The sequence below is a fragment of the Macaca nemestrina genome, chromosome 1 (genome assembly GCF_043159975.1).
Source record: "Macaca nemestrina isolate mMacNem1 chromosome 1, mMacNem.hap1, whole genome shotgun sequence".
Classification (NCBI taxonomy): domain Eukaryota; kingdom Metazoa; phylum Chordata; class Mammalia; order Primates; family Cercopithecidae; genus Macaca; species Macaca nemestrina.
The window spans coordinates 195,586,198-195,605,336 of NC_092125.1; the positions used below are offsets into that span (position 1 = coordinate 195,586,198).

Here is a 19,139-nt window from a genome sequence, read left to right on the forward strand (position 1 = left end):
CAGTTCTCTAGCTTGCAGTCCAGGTGGGCTTTCTGTGACCTCTGCCCTGCAAACCCCAACTGCTTAAATAGTACCTTCATTCGCAGAGACTGGCCCCCTTACTCCCTGACTGCTATTTAGCACCAGTTCCCCAAAGGGTTAAAAATGGGAACCAAATAATTTATTTCAAGATCTTCAAAAACAAATTCAAATTTTTTTTAATTATGTCAAATTAAGGCCATTAAAAGTTAAGCTGTGTACCCAGAGCATTTTCCTGGGAAAGGTGCTGTAACATCATTATTTCTCCCCAAAACGCACTTACTGTACATTTCTCAAAGCCATCAGCCTTGATTGAAGGCTAATGAAAAAGCTGTCCTGCGTCAGTTTATTCCTTGTATCCATTAAGAATAATTACGGCTGAACAATTTTTGATGCCTGTAACCTTCGAAAGCGTTGCTAATGGCATTATAAATTGCTCCTTGTCCAATGACTATGGCGAGATGCTTAATTCAAAGGCGCTCTGTCAACAGGACTGATTTGTGTGGCTAATGAGTGCGTTTAAAACAACAGCCTCGGCTCATGCATCCGAATGTCAATAAGAGGACGAGGTTCAATAAGGAGGCTTGTCCGTAATAATTAGCAGGGACAAGCGCTCCAGATCAGGCCCATTGTGGCTTTCACAGCACTGTTCTCAAGACAGCGCTAGCATCCCTGAGGCCTGCCCGGGCACAACTCTTCACTCTTGGACTGGAGTTAGAACCAGGACCCAGAAGACCAGGGCAAGGGACAATGGCAGAGGAGGACATGGTGACCACGGTGTTCAAGACAGTGATAAGAAGAAGCCTAGAAGTATTTATTAAGCACTTCGTCATTAATTCTGCAGACATTTATGGAGCACCTACTGTGTGCAGGTGCTGGGGGAGACAGTGGTAGGATAAACACAGATCCTGGCCTCCCCATGTTCACCAACTAGTGGGGCCAATGAACTAAGCCATCACCGGTGAGGCTGGCAAGTGTCATGCTGGGAAAGCAGAAGACGCAGCAAAAACAGCAAGCAGGGTGCCCAGACAACCTAGTACCAGGGGAAGTGGTGTTTAAGATGAGACGGAAGCATCACTGAGAGCCAGCCAGGCAAGAGAGCTGCCATCGAGGGAACAAGACAGGATGAGGAAACTAAAGGAAGGCTCACCTGCTGGAATGGTGGGAGGTGACACTGCTGGGGTTGGCAGAGTTGGTGGGGGGATATGGAGCCGTGGCTGCCATGCACATGAGGTGTGGGTGAGGAGATACCTAGGGGACACTGAAGCACTTTAATGTACACCTCTCTCCCCTGTCTCAGAATGCCCTCTCCTATCCCAGCCCTCTAAGTCTCAGTGCCAATGCCATCTCCCCCAGGAAGTCTGCCCTGATTTCTCCTTGCTTTCTTGTTTGGCTACAACCCCTGCTAGCAGCAAGGCTGCGCTTGTCAGCACCTCCTTGTGTCCTGCGTGTCATGTAGACAGTCATCTCCTTAAGAATAGAGACTGATGCCTTAGTTTGCTGTTGCCCCACAGAGCCAACCACAAAGTCACACACATAGCTGGCCCTCAGTCGGGGCTTGCGATCTCCCTGTTTAATTTTTCCTGGTATTCCCACTGCTATTGCTATTCCCTTGGTTAGCTTTTTATTGCACAAACATTTGTTACAAATTAGGATAGGGGAAGGAACAGGAGTAGAAGAGGAGATGCAGGAGTTGGAGGAGGTGCTCAGAGACGAGAATGTGAGCCCTGGCCTCCAGGACCCCCCACCTTTGTCCTAGATGTGAACACACACAGCATGTTTGCTGAACAGCACAGCTGGCCAGAGGCTAGGGTCTGAGACCCGTTTGAGGGAGGATTACAAGTGAGGCCTCGAAGGTCCAGTGAAGGCATTTGGCTTTTAATGTACAGCTAAGGAAAGCCAATGCTTGCTTTAGGCTTGGGAGTAACATCATAGGTAATATAAGGAGATGCCTCTGACTGCATGTGAGGACTGGATTGGAAAGAAAAAATCAGAGGGAAAGAAAGGGCTAAGAACTCAGGATCCAACTGCCTGGGTTCAAATCCCTGCTCTGCCATTTACAAGCCATGAGGTTTTCAGCAAAAGTTATTTGCCCTCTGCAGACTCAGTTTCCCTCTATTTAAGATGGCAATAATAAGAGAACCTACCTTACGGAGTTATGGAGAGGGTAAGGTGAGAAAATGTGTGTAAAGGATTTTGCATAGTCCCTAGCACTTAATAAGTACTGTTATTGCTATAGTCATTGTATATCAAGCACTCCAAAAGAAAAAAAATGGAACCTTGTTTTACCAAATGAGGAAACGAAGATGCAAAGAGGTGAAGTAACTGGCACAAGGTCACTTAGCTGGTATGAAGCATGAGAGGTGGCTCCAACCCAGTACACTTTCCTCTACTCCAGGGGCCTCCCCAGCACCGTGAGTGATGGTTTACAGCAGCCGGGCTGTGTGTGCATGTGTATGCATATGTGTGTGCGTGTGCACATGCGACACGGGTATTTGCAGGAGGAGCAGGGCGTTGCATCAGAACTGGATATGGTGCAGTCACACAGCCCTGCTTCAGAGTGGGGCTCTGTCCCAGGACAACCCTGGGCCTGCTAGGAGGGCTCCAGGTGTTTGCCTGCAGGAGCTGAGGGGAGCAGTCACGTGGGGGCCACTCCCCCGCCCACCCACTGGTGCCCCCTGCCTCCGGGGGTTCTCCAGGTGTGAAGGCAGCAGACAGGTTTCAGAGGATAGGCTGTCATGATCTGTCTTCCCTCTTTGGATGACAAGTCTCAGATTCCTATCTCAGCAGAGAGGTGCTAGTGAAATCCCGGAGGAAATGATAAACGGGGTGCTTGCTCCAATCAATCTCCGAGGAGAGATTTTGTTTGAATGCTTTCCACTTCCTCTCCTACCAAGAGAGTGAGGAAGCTGCTGTTGAGATCCTGTGCTTCAGTCTTCCGTTTTCTCCAGGACGGCGGGTGTTTGAGGCAGCCCAGTCTCTGCCTCAGTAAATGGAGCAGTTTTTAGTCCTTATCATAGAGGACCCCCCTGCAGCCTCTGACGCTTCTCACCTTCCGAAAGCATTCTCCTCCTCTGGCTTCCATGACAACTCTTCTGAGTTTCTTCCAAAATCTCTGGCTGGTCCCTCTTGGTTTCCTAGACAGATATTTCTTCCTTTGTCTTTCTTGGAACTATCCACATTCCTCTTATTTCCAACCTGTGTTCTCTTCCCACTCCAAGCCTTCTCCCTGAGTGAGTTCAGCTTCATTTGTCACCTAAAGGCTATGGCCCCTAATCTCTCACTCTGGCCAGTGCTCTGCTGACTTAAACCTAATGTTGCCAATTGCCCTTTGAATATCTCTATTCAGGTGACTTACAGCGATCGCAGCAAATGTCATCATTCACCATAGTCCTCCCCAGCCAGGTCTCTTCCTGTGTCCTTCAACTCATTAAAATAGTACCATCATCCATCTGATTGACAGATAGATGATATCTGTCTCCTAGAAACTTGACCTAAAGAAGCTTCCCAAAATGCCCCTCCTCCTACAGAAAACTGGGGAGCAAGAATGTTTGGGTTTAGATCCAGGCTCTACCATTTACCGGTTGTGTGACCATAGCATGTCACTTAACTTCTCTGAGCCTCAGTTTCCTCATCTACAAAATGAAGCTAATAGGCCCCACCTCAGGAGTTGCTGTGAACCACAAATGAGTTAATATATGCAGAGTTAAAAGAGAGACCCCTATATCTAATTAGTCACTAATTGGATCAGTTCTAACCCCTAAATGTTTCCTAATCCTCTACTTCTTTCCACGATATTGTCAATACTTATAGTAAGTTCAGGACTTACTGCAAAACCTGCCTAATGATGCTCCCCTCCATCTGTCTTGCTCCCTTCATGAACGGCCAGAGTGAGTCTAGAGGACATATCAGATCATATCCCTTCTGAGGCTCCTCATCACCGTGTGACAAAGTTGAAGATTCTGACCTGGTTTTGTCAAATGGGGCCCTTCAGGGGTTTTTCCCCCTGTTTACTTACCCAGTCCCTTCTTTTGCCACCTTCCTCTGAGCTCTGGGCTTGAGCCACATTAAATTACTTGCTCTTTTCCCAAAACATAAGGCCTCTGAGCCTTGCATATGCTGTTCCCACTACCACCACCACCACCATGAACAACAATTTCATCAGAAGCAGTCTTGCTCCTTCTTCAAGTCTGGGTGTAGGCCTTGCTCTCTGGGAGGCCCTCTGTAGTGGATACTGTAGTGTGCTACCCAGATCTCCTCTCAGGACCAAGGTGCTCATTCCCAGCTGCTGGGAGCAGGAGCACTGGCTGCCTCCCTCATGGTTATGCCCCATCCCTGGGGCACCCACATCCAGTGACTGGTTGGTATAGTGTATAGGCCTAGCCCCTTGCCTCAATTCTGGACAACTCTGTCCTTCCCAGCTCCAGGACTCCCTGTGAGACTGGCTGAGGCCTCTGGTGCAACTGCTTAGCAATTAAACCTCTCCTGGGCCAGGGTGCTCCCTCATCTTCTTATGGGCATGACTTCCCAGAACCCTCTCCTGTAAACCTCCCCCATACAAATCTTCATCTCAGAGTCTGTCTCCAGGAAACCTGACCTAAGATCCTTCTTAAAATGCCCCTCCTCCCTAGGCTGGGCTGGGTTCTCTTACTTACTGCGGCTCCCCACAAAGCAGTCTCCCTCTGCTACCTTTATTAAACTCCTGCAACACTGGATAAAATCAGTGGTTTCCTTGTCCATCCCCCTCATTAAGTGGAAGCTACCTGAGAGGAACCACACTCATTCCTCTCTGTCTCTACAGTGTCTGGCCTGGTGCGTAGAATGGTTTCATGATACTTAGACTCAGAGCTTTGTTTTGTTTTGTTTTGTTTTGAGATGGAGTCTTGCTCTGTCACCCAGGCTGGAGTGCAGTGGTGAGATCTCAGCTCACTGCAACAGACTCAGAGATTTTTATGGAGCCATCTCCAGAAAGGATTTTTGATGTGGCTTATACAACAAATCATTTAACATTTTGTTCTTGGTGGTTATCAAATAATAGGTATGATAGCCATCTCAGAGCATCATTCCATCCTTGGACCTGAAGGATGTAGGAGGCTTGAGGATGCTATAAGAGATGGTAAGAGGCTGGTGGCTCACGCCTGTAATCCCAACACTTTGGGAGGCTGAGGTGGGCAGATCACCTAAGGCTGGGAGTTCGAGATCAGCCTGGCCAACATGGTGAGACTCATCTTTACTAAAAATACAAGACATATATATATAGGACTCAAGGCTCAAGTTTCTTCATATATATATATATATAAAGAGACTTGAGAAAAGATGGTAGAGACCAGAGAGAGTGAGGGACCAGGAAAAAGATGAGGATTAGTGGAGCATGCCTGATAGTCACGTGACTTGGTAATGGAAAACAGCATCTTTCACACTTTGATGCAGCCAGTAGGGTAGCAGAGCAGCCATATAAAATATGCCTCATGCCCTAGCATGGCATATACTGGGTGCTCTCTAACAGTCTATTCAATGGCTGCAGTTGCCCCCCTGATAAAACCTAGACTGCTTAGCAAGTCTCATCATGGCCCTACGCCAGCTAACCCTTGCCCACTTTTCTGGTCTCATTTCTTGCCCTGCCTCCTCACATAACCTCCTGTTCACATGCTCCTGCCTATGCACAGGCAGCTCCTGCCTTTCCCCATTTTTGCCACTCAGGGAATTCCTATGCAACTGAAGCCCTCCCAGATTGCTCCAGGAGGCCATTTCCTTTCCTTCTCTGATTGGTTTTGTATCACTCCGCATTGGGATCACCTGTAATCTTGTCTGTCTCCCCAAGCAAACTGTGAGCTTCCTGCAGGCAGGGAATATGACCAATCTGTCTCTATCTCCAGCACAGCGCTTAACCTAACCCAAAGCATAAGATCACACATTGTTGGCTAAGGAGACGGATGAAGTTTCTCTGCATCTGAGTTGGCTCAGGGCATGCCTTTGGGTATGATCTTCAGCTCCCTGGGACATAGATTGAGAAGAAGCTTAGAGCACTCTGGCACCTCTGGAAAGCATGTAGTTAGAGACCCAGCCACAGTCTCCAGAGAAGGTGCCATGGACTTGGTGAGTAGAGCCACAGGTTTCATCTAGATCTCACTTGGGGGCAGTGGGGACCAACAGCCTTTTAGAGCACCTGCCCCAGCACCATCCCAGCCCACAGTATCTCTACTTCACAGCAACCCTGCAGTCGGGTGTGATGCTAGCCCTATTTGACAGATGGTAACTAAGGCTCCTAAACTCCTTACAGCTCCACCATTCCTTGATTCAATGACTCTTCCCAGATCTTGTCCATCTGTGACTCTGGCCAAGGAGAGCCATGGAACCCAGTGCTGGCCCTAGCTCTAGAGCCCTTTGCTGAGAGCCAACTCCTGCCCAGAGAGCGGCAACAGGACTGGGGAACAGAGGAGGCATCTCTTTCCTTTAGAAGGGCTTACCCTGACCCTCCAAAGTTGGCTAGCATTTCAAGACCCTGCCAGCTTACCCTCCAGTTTGGGCAGGACTTAATCCACACTTGGTCTCATAAACCTCCCATGGATTCTGAGGCCAACCTTGAGATGCCATTTACAGGACAACTGATACAGCATGCATGATTGGGCTTTTGGAATTGCAGAGTGTCACAAGGAAGTTATTATTATTATTGCTGCATTGTTATTTTCATATATTTTATTTTGGGGGAAGAGGGTTCCTGGCATCCCTTTGTTCATAGAAATATATTCAAGAGCCATCCTGAATATGGAACATTTCAAATAAACCATTGAATAGAATCTGTGATTACTTTTTAAAATACAGTTTTTTATTCTAGAAATATCTCAGCTGGGTGCAGTAGCTCATGCCTATAGTCCCAGCACTTTGAGAGGCCAAGGAGAACAGATTTCTTGAGCCCAGGAGTTTGAGACCAGAACTAGGCGATATGGTGAGACCCCATCTCTAAAAAAAAGAAAAAAGAAAAATCTCAAACTTGTCAGAGATTAAACAGAAAGATAAATGATCAGGATGATTTTGAAGTTTTTTTTTTTTAGTTTGCAAATGTATTTATATATTTTAACTCACAAATCATCTGTGGGGGCTGGGAGTATTGTATGTGTGTATATGTGCACACATGCACACACAGCCATCTGAATACACATGTATGTAGATACACCTTGGCTGTAATGTCTAAATTTTGAGTTCCCCAAGGGCAGAGACTGTGTCTTCTTTCCTGTCCCTCACACAGAGCCTGGCACATGACTGATGCTCAATAATTACTTGTTGAGTGAAAGAAAGTGAAGACAGTCCGGTCAATAAGAAAGAGCTGATGTAGCAACCTTCCCCTGGGCAGCATCTTGATGGGCCGTGACCTTCTGTCAGTTACCAGCAGAGGAATGGGGCAGGAGAAAGGGACTGAATTGCTAATGCTATGAATCTGCAAAGTACCAGGAACTATTTCCCAAGGTTGTCACTGTGCCCACCCCTGCACCCTCATCAGAGGTTGGCTTTCTTCTTCATCTACCACACATCAACATGTGCACACACATGCATGCACACACACACAAACAAACACACACTGTCTCCTCTAAGGGCCCGAATGGCCTCTACCATTCCTGATATTGTTGTCTTCAGTGCTCTGTGTCACCTCTCCTCCCTCTTTGAAGACCTTAGCACCTGGATCTCAGTCTACATCCTAGAGGACCTGTGTTGGGGCTGATGGTCTCTCCAATCCCCTGGACTCTCAGGTGGCCTTAACTGCAGTAGATTGGAAAATACCTCTTCCTTGTGGTTTCTCCCATAAAGATGAGGAGATTAGTTCTTGTCCCCTTCATTTTGGACAGGACTCCATGCTCCCTTTGGCCAATGGAAAGAGGCAGAAGTGATGTTGTGCACATTCTCAATCTGGGCCTAAGCTGCATGACGAGACAGACACACAATGCCTGGTCATCTCCAACACCCAGCCAATGGCCAGTCAACCAACCCCCAGCCATGTGAGTGAGGCTGTCTGAGACCAACCATGCCAGCTGACCTCAGACACATGAGCCAGCCCAGCCAAGATCAGCCAAGCCTGGCCAAGATCAGCAGGACCTCCCAGCTGACTCTAGACATGGGAGCAATAGCAAATGGTTGTTTCCAGCCACTAGGTCTCTGGGTGGTTTGTCGCCCTTTAGTGATATCCCTGCACTGTGTCTCAGCTGCCACTCCATGACCCTTTTACAGTCCCTTTTACCTAGAGCCACAACACCCCTGAAATGGGTGACCTATCTATCTACTCTTGGACCTGAGCCCCTGGGCCCTCCAGCCCCTCCACCCTCTTATTTTCACTGCACCTGTCCTTTGATCTCCACAAAACCGCCAACTTTTCTTCCCCTCTGAGTTTTCCCAATCTGCCCTTCCAGGCTTTCCTTTCCTCCCAATTCCACCGAGGTCCCATGGTCTATCCCATCATCCATGCTTTGCCAGTGGCTTTGGTTCCTTTGTCCCTTGTCTTTCCATCACACCCTTAGAAAAAACCCACTCCTGGGTCAACCCAATGGTCCCCTTGTGTGCTGCAGCATCTGTGCTGCTGAAGGAACTCACCCACCCGCAAGTTCATGCTTATCAACAGCAGTCCTCTGCTGCCCACCAGGCCCTCAGAGTTTTCTTGTCACATGGCCCTCTGAGACCTGTCCAGGCCCTCACCTGTCCTCCCTCCTTACTGAATGCCCTGCACATCCCACAAGCAGGCGACCTCCCTTCCTACTTCACAGAGACACAAGGCCATCGACATCCTGCAGCCACCTGTAAATGTGTCTGCCTCCCTATGCCCCCGTTTTCCTCCCACTTTCTACAGTCAGAAAGTCATCCTTCTTTTTGCCCAAGACTTCCTCCTACCTGGACTTCCTACTCCAGAACAGTCAGGCTGCCAGGGTGGTTAGAAGCACAGGATTCAGTGTCAGACGATCTGGGTAGGTAGAAAGTACCCTGCACACATGACCTGGCCTTGCCATGGAAGGGTGACCTGGAGAGCTGAGAGCTGAAGGACCCATTTCTCTTCCAGCATAAGATCGCCTCCTGTCTCTCTGTCTCTTTCTCTCTCTCCCTATCTCCCTTGTCTATATGTCTCTGTGTGTGTCTCTCCCTCCAGATGCTCATCGTGTGTGTGTGTGTGTGTGTGTGTGTGTGTGTGTGTACATATGTGTGTAGAGAAAGAGAAACACCCACACACACACAGTAGAGTGGAGCCTGGAGGATTAAGAGGGATGATCTTGGAAAGGTGGGGAGGAATCCCGCCAGGGTCTGGTGGGGAGCCTTGAAGGATTTTAAGCCAGGGAAAGACATGGTTCAATTTGCATTTTAGATAAATCGCTGTGAGAGGAGAGTGGAGAATGGGGTGAGCTGGAGACAAAGAAGCCAGCACAGAGCTGTCAGGAGAATGCGCCTGGCCGGAACCCAGGGAGCCTCACTGGAGAGGGGCAGGGGGAGGCAGAGAGAGACAGACATGGAGGAACGGGAAAGACCCACAAAAGAAAGAAAACAGAAAGAGATGGAGGTACAAACCAAGAGAGCATCTCAGAGACACGATGAGAACACAGAGAAGCAGAAACAGAAACAAAATTGGGAGGGGAAGAGAGAGACAGAAATTCCATCCATCCAAGGAAAGTGTGGCAGAGAAACCAGACAGGAGATGCAAGCAGGTGTTGGTGATCTCTGCAGGACCGGCCCTCATGGGACCCCCTCCCTCCACCCTCTCTGCCACCCCTGGAGGTACTGAGCCTGAGGGAGAGAGGCAGAGAAGAGAAAAATTTTAAAAAGAAATAGAGAAGAGGATGGGGTGGGATGGAGGAAGGGTGAGGGAGGGCGACCTCCATGCAGGCCAGGCCCAAGAAGCCCAGTGGCCATAGCCCCAGCCAAGCTCCTTAACAGGCTGGCCTCTGCAGTTCCAGCCTCTACACATCCTGAGACAGATTTATAACTGGAAGTCTATCTGAGTTTATCAAGCAGGGGAGCAAGGCGGAGTTGGATATTTCTCATTTTGGTGGTCCCCAGAGGCCCATGTCTGCATTAGCGAACTGGAGACATCATCGGAGATTCATTCCCCTGCCCTTCCTTATAAAGCAATGGGAAGAAAAAGCTAAAGGAGAGAAATGCTTGCCTCAAAGAACAACACAAAAAGCCAACTAGAATTGGGAGGCCCCATTCGGAACAGGGAGGCCAACTACTCCAGCTGGGGCCAGTGACACGGATACCTGCCCCCAACTCCCACGTGTCCTCCCCAGCATGGCTTTACCTCCTCTGCTCTCCTCCTGCCCAAGAGAGGATAAAGACTCCAGTCTAGGCTCACAGACTCTCTTTGCTCCTCAGAGAGTAGCCATGGAACATTGGGACCTCTCCCAGACGTGCGGAAAATCTGTGCCTCAGAGTGAGGCCAAGTCTGCAGGCCCACCCCACCTTCCAATCATTAGGTGACCCAAGACAGATCACTTAGCCTCTCTGAGTTTACCTTTCTTCATCTCTAAGATTGAACCCCAACCAGGTGCCCGGTGCCAGACTTGAGTGGATCTGGTGAAATCATCTATGTGAAAAAGCCTTCTGTAAACTGAAGAGGGTGGTGCCCGTGTGATCTGTCCAGGCAACGGAGAAGACCATGTAGCACTTCCTCCAGCACAGTGCCTGTCTCTTCTCCAGAAACGTGCCAGGGCATCAGACCTCACACCCTGGCCCCTGGCTCACATCCCCCTTACTCTCTTTGTGCAAGTCTTATCTTTCCACACGGTCAGAGTGATGGAGGCTCAAGGCTCAGGAGGCAGGCCCAGGGCCAAGGGAGGAAACATCCACTCAAGCTGCCTGTCACGGCGCTCGTCAAAGAGCTGCCAGGCCAATGCCAGGGCTGGGTCAGGGCAGCTCTGGAGAGAACAGAAAGGGGCTCCTGGGAAGAAACCAAGTGATGGGCGGCTGCCCAGGGCAAGCCTGGGCCATTTCACAAAGGAGAACAAGGCTTGAGACCATCTGCATTTAACTGAGGGTCTCTGGCCAGACCCCAAGCAGCCAAGGAGAAGCAGGCTGATGAGTGGAGGCCCGAGGAGGGGACCCCCGTCAGCTGGGAAGACAGCCTACGCACCTCCAGGGCCATGCCACACCCACCGCACCAGATTCAACAAAAGGAACCAACCAGCCATGCTTGGGTTGGTGGGGGCGGGGGTGGGACACAAGGCCCAAGACAAGTGTGAGGAGGAGCGGGATTCTGTCCATAAACATCTCAATAGCGTGATTAACTGAGCATCGCAAATTGTAACCCTTTCCTTTAATGCACTTTCCCTGAATTACCACAGGAGCCTGTGGTGGAGGAGCCTGTACAAATTGCTGGAATGGGCAGTTAAGCGGGGAGGTCGGAGGTTAAATGAACACGGTTGTTTATGAAGACACAGCCCGAATCCATTTGCATTTTAATATTCTCTCAGTGAGACGGAAAGCCACTTTGAGGACAGCTTGTTTGGAAATCCCATTAACGGGTTATTTATGGGGCTCGTGGCTGCGTGACCCTTGCCCTTGTTTTGTTAAACATGAACCAGACATGAATCAGACGGGCAGCGGGCTAGCTGCTATTGTTTCCTGTAGCACAAAATGTCATCGGATTCAATTATTCTGAGGCTGACACTTTCTGAATTATCACCCTCATAATGCTCAATTTTCCCTTTTTTCCCCTTTGGTCAACCTGATTATTTCTGTCTTTGTAGAAAGCTGAAATCTTGAAGCAGCCATTTCACCACCACTGGCTGTCAAGGGGGCTGGAGGCACCACCGTTTGGGGCTGGATGAGGCCCCCGAGAGGCTGCCAGCCTTGGGGGATGGATGGCGCAGGTGGTGTTGGGGAGAAATCCACCCCCTGAACAGCTGGCAGCCTCTCCACCCCACTTTTAGGTGTGGGGACAAGCTCCGGGGCCCTGTGTTTCCTTGAGAACTGAATTCATGGGCTCTGTCACCTGGATCTCTGAAAAAGCCTTTTGATCAACATTGAAATTGACTTCTCTGAAAAAATGAACTGGAAACTTATCATAAAGAGGGAGGTGGGCACGGAAAGTCAAGGGATATTCTGGCATGAAAAGTTCAGTGGATTAAAAAGTCTTATTTTAACTCACATGATAAAACAGAGGCAGGGAATACTCCAAAGTGAGGAAACAGCCCAGAGTTTAGTCTCACGCTCAGATGTTTGCCATGTGGAGGCAATTCACTAGTTCTCAGATGGATTTGCCTTAAAATGGATGTCATTTTAAAAGTAAAAAGGGATCCTGATGTCCTGGACCCCAAGTTTGGGCCATGGCCTGGGGCCATCTCTCCTCAGCACATTCTGGCTCCCAGCCTGGGCACATCCAGGGCTAGTAGGGCCACTTCATGGGTGTGGTATCCATGGCTTCTCTCTGGCTCAGGAGACCAGGAGGTGGTCAGTCTGTCTGGCCAGAGCTCGGCCTTGCAGCCCCACAGTCCAGCACCATTCAGCAAGTGTCACTGGCCTACTAGGCCCAAGAGCCAGATCTGGGTGCTGGGAGAGGTGACAGAATCAGACTGACATTGTCACCTTCCCCCTGCCATAGAAGCCATTATTTCAGAACAAGGAAAAGCCTTGAAGGGCATCCCAAAATACCTGGGGATATTGTGACCCAGAGAGAGGGCAGGAGGAGCTCAGGCTGACAATTTGCCAGGCAAAGAACTGGGACTAGAACATAGGGCTTATCTCTTTGGCATGGCCCCTTCTGTGACACAGAAAGCTGACATGGCACCTGCCCGTCTGGAATAAAAGAAGAGCTTGATGGCCAGGCGTGGTGGCTCACGCCTGTAATCCCAGAATTTTGGGAGGCTAAGGTGGGGTGATCACTTGAGACCAGGAGTTCAAGACCAGCCTGGCCAACATGGCGAAACCCCCTCTCTACTAAAAATACAAAAATTAGCTGGGCATGGTGGCACATGCCTGTAGCCCCAGCTACTCGGGAGGCTGAGGCAGGGAATCTCTTGAAACTGGGAGGGGGAGGTTGCAGTGAGCCGAGATTGTACCACTGCACTCCAGCCTGGGGAACAAAGCAAGGCTTTGTCTCAAAAAAAAAAAAAAGAAAAGAAAAGAAAAAGACGTGCTAGAACCCAAGGAAGTGCCTTGGGATGGGGTTTGGGAATCAGAGAGAATACCAGTAACCAGGTAGGATGCGCTAGATCCCGTCACACTGACCACTCCAGGCTGTACCTGCCTGGCTCCCTACAACCTTGCAGAGGGCTATCTCTGGCTGCTGGAGCCCACGTTGCCACCTTCAGGGTAGAGATGAGGGAAGCCAAGAAATGAAAACCAATACATTTATGGAGCAGCCCTCCATGATGCCTTTTAGGATTGGGCGTGATAAACAGCCCAGCTCCCCAGCCCTCGTGGAGGCTAACTCTAAGAAGCATGGTCCCCTCTGCCTCTGGTTGCCCACAGGCGTGGCTGACTTGATGCAGGACTCTTTACTGGCCCCCCCAGTCCCCCAGCCCTGACATCTCACTTCCCTGCTCCCCTCCCTCACTCCCAAATAAGCAATTTGTACTTAAATCACTGTCTAGGGGACATCTGACCTCAGCATTTACACCACTCAAGGCTGTACCCAAAGGGGGCCAACCTGGGGTGGGCATGAGAGGGCTCAGGCCTGAGCGCCCTGCTCCCTCTGCCCAGGTGCAGGGACTGCTGCGAGAGCACCTGCATCTTCTCAGGAACTCTCTTCCTAACACTTGCCGCAAAAGCCTTTCCACCAAGTTTAAAATAGATTTCTCCTTATGAATGGGCCGTCTGAGGAATTCTCCTCCAGTGGTTAATTCAATCTTAATAGAAGCTGATTTTTTTTTTCTCCCAGAAGAGAAGGGAACAATACATCTTTAGAACGGGGTTTATAAGTGTCATGATTTTTCTACTAATTTACGCTGCATTCTCTGCTTTAAAATGTGAAATTACCTCATTGTGTCTCTGAATATCCTCTGTGCTTGGGCCTGAAATTAAGCTTGCCGGAGAGAGGCCTAAATGACCACAATTTGCTGTGTGAAATGCCCTGATTGCAAGAGCAATCCCCAGCAATCCCCAGCTCCAGCGCAGCCCAGCTCACTCAGGCTGATTGGCCTTCCCCACGCAGGAGGCTTTGCCAAATACACCTGGTGCTACCTGCTGTGTGGGGGAGGGGCGGTGGCGGGGAAGTCGCCCGCCTGGGCCGATCCATCTCCAGTCCCCACACAAGCCACCTCCCAGGAACCAAAGAGGATATGCTCCCTGCTCAGCCACCAGGTAAACAGGGTGGCCCCACAGATAAACACGGCCCACGGCCCACCAGTCCTCCCCGACCAACATCTCACCTCCAGCACAAGTGTTACTAACCCTCCACAGCCTCTGGATTGCTCCTCGTTCTTCATCAATTGCTCTGTGGTCCCCAGCTTTTTCCACTTCTCCCAGGGCTTAGCCTCTCATGAGAAGATTCTGTGTCACTGGGTGCCAGGCCCAGCCTGGGGTGGGGGTGAGGAGGTCAGACTCCTTGAGTTCGAATCCAAGCACTTACTGTGTGACTGTGAGTCACACATCACTTCCCCGTGTCTCAGTTTCCTCCTCTGTAAAATGGAGACAGTAATATGTGCAAAAATAGCATTGTCAGTAGGATGAAGAGAATGCAGTGAAAGTGTCTGGCTGTGCTGGGTACTCAGTCAGTATTAATGGGTCTGTTTCAGGCCACAAACTCAGGTGTGCATAAATTTGAACTTTATTTTTCTATAATGCACACTAATGTCTCCTTTTTCTATAACACACACTAAGTGGATTCATTTCCATGCAATGAAAAACACTTTCATTTGGGAGAAAAGCAAGTTGACCTGGGAGAGTCTAGAAGCTGAAATTAGCTCAACACAAGCATCTTCTCTCATGTGCCCAGAGGCAGACATCCCTGCTTTCTGCTCTGGGTTTCCAGGTGGGGGTTCAAGACCCCCAACCCTGAGCAATGAGTGGCCCTCAACCCAGCACCAGAGCTCCGCCTGGGCTCATATACTTGGGACCAGCCCCCTCCTCCACCCAACTGTCCCCAAAGGACCAGCAGTTCCTCCTGGGCCTTTTTAACCATTGTGGTTTGGGAACAAAGACAGCCAGTGGCTTCAGCTCCAAGGTCCTACCTGCTTGGCTCCCACCCTCCAAGGTTTCCTGGAGCAGCAGAGAGCAGATTCACTCATTCCAGCTGGTCCCTCAGGCTGAATCCTAGCTTCATAGACTCAGGGAGTGTCCGAGTGGGCGGGGCTCCAGCTAGCATATTCATTTCCTGGGACTGCCTTAACAAAGCACCACAAACTGAGTGGCTTAAACAACAGAAACATGGGGTCTCACAGTTCTGCAGGCTGGAAACTTGAGATCAAGGCACTGCCAGCGTTGGTTCCTTCTGAGGGCTGTGAGGAAGACTCCGTTCCTTGCCCCTTTCCTAGCTTTAGGTGGTTTGCTAGCAATCTTTGGTAATCCTTGGCTTGTAGACACATCACCACAATCCCTGCCTTTATCTTCACGTAGGGTTCTCCATGTGGTGTGTGTGTACAGGGTATGCGTGTCTATCTACAAATTTCCCCTTTTTATAAGGATGCCAATTACACTGGATTAGGGCCCACCCTAATGACCTCATTTTAACTTGATCACCTCTGTAAGACCCTATTTACAAAAAAGTTCACATTCTGAGATGGGGAGAGAAGTTGGACTTCAACATATGAATTTTAGGGGGACACCATTTAACCCCTAACAGCTAGCCATTCCCTTATTTCACGGATGGGGATGCTGATAGCCAACAGGGAAAGGGTTTGCCCCCCTCCATCAGCAACCTAGTTTCAGAGGTGGGATTCCAACTCAGGACTCTCTTAGCCATGACACATCTCTGACCTCTTGACATTGTAGCCTGGGAGAGGTGGGAGAGGCCTGAAGGAAAAGACTTGGCTGTGACCCAATAGAGCTAACAGTGACAGCATCTCTGACCGGTCCCATCCAGGCCCAGAAGCTGGGCCCACGCACCCCGCTCCAAGCTGAGTGTTCCTAGTGGTCAATCAGGCTGTACCAAAGAGCTTTTTAACAAACATCATTCATCTTATTCCGGTGCCAGCAATGGGACTGGCTCGCACACAGGGAACGCAAATCCTAAATGCAGCATTAAAATGATTTTAATGTTCACCGTCAAGTGCCAAAGCTTGGGGCTCCCATCTCCACCACAGCCCATCTTGACGTGGAAGTTGGGATCCTGAAAGGCAATTTTGTTAATGCTACTGGGAGGAGCATTCAGGTCTGGAAACTCATCCATCATCTTAACACACTTCAGGATGGACTGGGAAGATAAAGCTTTCATTTTCTCTACCAGGCAGAGTCTCTTCAATTAGGCTCTGAGGGATGCAGGGGAGGGTAGGAGCAGGGATGGGCACCCTGAGGGTGGAGGGAAGGGGTGGAAATTCCTTGTGTACAGAACAGCCTGGGGTCAGGGGAGTGGCACAGACCCTTCATCCTGTAAAATAAGGAAGCAGGCTGGGTGTAGTGGCTAATGCCTGTAATCCCAACACTTTGAAAGGTTGAGGTAGGAGAATTGCTTGAGGCTGGGAGTTTGTGATCAGCCTGGGCAACATGGCAAGACCCCATCTCTACAAAAAATTTTTTTTAAAAATTAGCCAGGCATGGTGGTATGCATCTATAGTCCCAGGTACTCAGGAAGCTGAGGTGGGAGGATCGCTTGCGCCCAAGAGTTCAAGGTTACAATGAGCTATGATCATGCCACTACACTCCAGCCTAGGTAACAGAGTGAGACCCTGTGTCCTAAAAAAAAAACAAAATAAGCACAGTATAGAAAATGAAGGGCTGGGTCTGCCCCAGCTCTGGTAGGGGAAGCTCAAGGTCTGAGTCTCAAAGCAGCCCCTGGGAGAGTGAGCAGAGGGGTCAGAAAACAGCAACCTCAGAAGGGGTCCCGGCTGACCTCTCCATCTGCAGCTAGGAAGGGAAAGGCAACAGCTCCAGGATATGGACAAGAGGCCATGGCTGTGCCACAAAGAGAAGTCACCAGACTCAGAGGCTAACCTAAGTAGACTGCTGGTGGGCCTGGAGCAAGCCAGGAGGACTTCCCCAGAGGAAGGGCTAAGTAAAATGCAAAGTTTGCCTGAATTTGGACTTGGGGCAGGGTATTTGCACTGCCACTTACCTGATATATTGTCACCTGCCACGGCTGGACTTTCCCAGAGTCAATTGATTATTGATCAGGCTGCCAATAAGTCAACTAGGAATTTACTGAGCAATATCCACTAGGTGCTTAATGGGCCTTGCCCTCTACCGATCAGCCAAGAAACATTTATTGAAACTCTGCAGTAACAACAACAACAATAATAATATGACAGCTGCAGCTTATTGAGCACTTACTATTCATTTTAACTGCTTTACATGTACCATTCATTGCTTTTCTTGCCTGCTTCACCTTCCATCTCTCCCTGCCTCCTGCTTTATGCCCCAGTAATACCTGTCTGCCCACATGGTGGTTCATATCTGACACCCATGCTATTTCCCTGTCCAGAGCACCTTGCCCATCCTTCTTCAACTGACTATCCTCTTACTCATTCTACAGATGTCTGCTTAGAGATCACCTCCCTAGGAAGCCCCTCTGAGCTCCAGCTGGAGCTCAGAGTCCTTCCTACATGTTCCGAACTGCTCCCAGCTGAGAAGGCAAATGGAATCATGATATTCCCATGGCTTCATCCATGACAGACATCACTAATAGATCACCACACTGTTTCTGAGAATTCAGGGCTCGGCTAGAATTGCCTGCCATGAATGCACAAAACGGGTGATTAAATCAGAGAGCTGAACTGCAGAGCTTAGCATAACACCTGGGTCATAGTGGCACATGTTCAGTGCTGTTGCATCATTGTGTCCCAACACTGACCCCCACCCCACCAAGGACCCACATTTTGTCACTTTGGTGGGGTAGTGGAGGGGAGAGGAGGCCTAATAGACAAAGAACAGAACAAGAAGAGAAGGGCCCTTTCTAGGGAAGAATGTGAACTAATAAAAGCAGGGGAACAAATGGCCCGTGACTTCTGCCCACAGCTATGGGTGGGTATCTATCTGAGCCTGGGTCAGATCAAACAGTAGAGTCTCTTGGAAGGATGGGAGAGAAGGCCAGACTGGGGCATGTGGTTGAGTTTTTGCTTCCTAAACCTAAATAATAACTACCACTCGCAGATGCCTTACCTACCCAGCACTGCACAAACCACTTTACATGCACACACTTCATCTCTTCATCCCCAAAACCACTCCATAGAGTCGATGTGATTATCCCTATTTTACTAGTAAGGGAAACTGAGGCCCCAATGGATTCCTTGTCAAATGTCAGTATGTCCTGCATCAGCAGCTCATGGAGGGTGGCACTGGGATTCAATATGGGGCTTTTGACTCCAAAGCTCTTCTACAGCACACCTTGCCTTTCTGTCCCATGACTGCTCACCTTTGAAATAAAAATTCTGCATGTGTGTGTGTGTATGTGATGGGAGTAACAGGGCTGGGGAGGCTTGGCAGAATTTAAAAACAGATCCTAAAGGTTCACAAGGGCATATGTAAATAAGGAATAAAATTGCTCTAAAAACAAATACAGAAACTAAATAGCATGTGCCTGCCCAACACCTCATTTCTTCCTTTTGTTCAGCCTGCTTTCCTCCCCCAGCCACCTACTCGGTCTGATGGCCCCTTCAGAGTTGCCTAGAAAATGGTAGGAAGGGCAGGAGGCTCCCTCATCCCGGATCCACACTGTTTCAAGTGACCGGTAACCAGGAGTCTCCTTTTTTCTGAAAACGGAGCGGTTTCCTTGTGTTCTATGTAAATCAGCTGTTTGCAAATGTGCATCATTAATGGAGGAGCTGTCAGGTTGGGCTAGAGGATGGCTGGGATGGAAGAGGACAATAGATTCCACGCTCTGGGGTCAGGCCTGTAGGGAGGGGACTGTGGGGCTCAGGAGGCTGGGAGAACAGGAGCCAGATGCAGGGGTCGGAGAGCAGGAGTGACAAGGCCCAGGGCTGAGCCTTGCTGAGACCTGGAGCCTCAGGCATCAAGGTGGCAAGGAGCAGGGAGCCTGTAGTGACAGCTGGGCTGGGGGA

At 49.6% G+C, this 19,139-nt stretch overlaps 1 long non-coding RNA gene across 1 annotated transcript; it reads right to left on the bottom strand.

Annotated features, from left to right (window-relative positions):
* Window positions 1-6,812: 6,812 nt before the first annotated feature.
* Window positions 6,813-16,631, bottom strand: LOC105494761 (uncharacterized). Its single transcript, XR_011609334.1, has 4 exons — window positions 15,159-16,631; window positions 14,358-14,606; window positions 7,795-7,931; window positions 6,813-6,978 (listed from the first exon to the last, which is right to left on the bottom strand). It is a non-coding gene; the product is annotated as an uncharacterized lncRNA (long non-coding RNA).
* Window positions 16,632-19,139: the final 2,508 nt, after the last annotated feature.